Below are 1,472 nucleotides of genomic sequence, written 5' to 3' on the forward strand. Positions count from 1 at the left end.
CCTTCGCACCAGTCGCTATGACCACGCCAGATGAATCCCGGTCGTACTTTGCCTGAAGAAATCGATGCAGAGAACGCGCGAGCGTGTTTCTTTTAAAGTGTTTCCCACCGCTTGATGAGAACAACTCGCAAATTAATTGCACCTTTAATTGGAGATCCTGCACGCATTCAGGAAGAGGCGACTCTTGATTTCAAGGAAGTAGCAGCTGAATTGCTACTTTTTGACTACTGGGTTGAATCTGCCTTCAAGTCTCGACAGTGTCAATGGGAGCTGCGGCAAGAAAACAGCAGCCTTTTCAAATATTCGGGGACAATTGCTACCAAAGGGACAAGGACTCTATGGCGTGTTAATACACTGATGGGCAACAAACCCAGCAATTTAAACAGACAGCGACTGCCCCAGATACACCAGCTTTCCCAGCTGAGACACACCAGATGCTAATTGGTAGGTGAGCTATGAACAGACCAGTAATTTAGACTGGAGTTTAGATCCCACCAAACAACGCAGAACCATCTCATTTATGCTGACGGAGGCGTAGTCTATAATCCAATCCCAAACAGCTCCTTTAACAACAGAAGCAGCCTTATTTGAACTTTATCCAGAGCCGGAATTAAGAGCTTTTATTATTCCTCAAATATCGGTCTAGCCAGTCGACCCAACGAGAACTGCAACTCCTCGGTCAAGTTGTACCTGCAATGCGGCGCGCGTCTTTCGGGCCCGTTCAGGTGGTCGCTACGACCCCTTTTCTGCCCTTTCCCCACCCAGAACGGGTCGAGAGCAGCGCAAGCGGTTAAGAAAAGCATCTGCTCTGCGATTCTGCTCCTAAATATAGGACCCGGTGCCAATGTGAAGAGGCCAGATCTGCCAGCCTGAAGGATCCCGATTTGCCATCCGGTACGGCAGACACGCGCATTTCTGTCGCTTTGCAACGAGCGCTCAGGGTAGGACCGCAACTCTTACAGCTCGGACAGCTGTACGGGGAGAAGGGCTCGGGGGATTGAAGAAGAGACATCAGCAATATAGATATACATACAATTTTTCTCTGGTCCTACCCTGTTTGCTCCCAGCTGTCTCAATCCACCGCCTCTCGCCGTTTCTTCTCTTTTTTATGGATGTCTTTCGGAAGTAGCAAGACAGGGTGCCGGCCCCCTCCCCTTTCGACATCCATGAGAAATAAAACATGATGTCATCAGCCACAAAGGTGACTCCCTGCGAGCCATCCGCACCACTTCCCAGCAGCGAGGTGCTGTCAGGAGGTGGGGGCACGCCTGCTCATGCTTTGCCATTTCGGAAACCAAGAGCTCACCAACCCTCCCAATCCGGGGGTAGGGGGAAAGAAACGAGAGGGGAGATGGGGAGGGGAGGCGGGTGGCAGCTGTAGTTTCTCAACTCCGCATCCCCGGGGCAGGCGGCCGCACCCGTGGGAGCCAGCCCGCACCCGCGGCACTTTCCCAACTCCCCAGCGCCCCGGG

The 1,472-nt window shown here is 52.6% G+C and overlaps 1 protein-coding gene across 8 annotated transcripts in view; it reads right to left on the reverse strand.

The window, feature by feature from the left end:
• GDPD5 (glycerophosphodiester phosphodiesterase domain containing 5) overlaps nt 1-1,202 on the reverse strand; it is a 309,687-nt gene extending 308,485 nt beyond the window's left edge. For 3 of the 8 annotated variants that reach the window (XM_025202055.1, XM_025202053.1, XM_025202052.1), the window contains exon 1: nt 1,053-1,201. The gene's annotated coding sequence lies outside the window, so the exon portion shown is untranslated. Of the gene's footprint in view, nt 1-1,033 lie in introns of all 8 variants that reach the window. The other 5 variants (XM_025202056.1, XM_006021966.3, XM_025202054.1 and 2 more) reach the window with 3 other exon arrangements.
• Between the last annotated feature and the right edge of the window lie 270 nt (nt 1,203-1,472).

The sequence above is a fragment of the Alligator sinensis genome, unplaced genomic scaffold (assembly GCF_000455745.1).
Source record: "Alligator sinensis unplaced genomic scaffold, ASM45574v1 scaffold1008_1, whole genome shotgun sequence".
NCBI lineage: Eukaryota > Metazoa > Chordata > Crocodylia > Alligatoridae > Alligator > Alligator sinensis.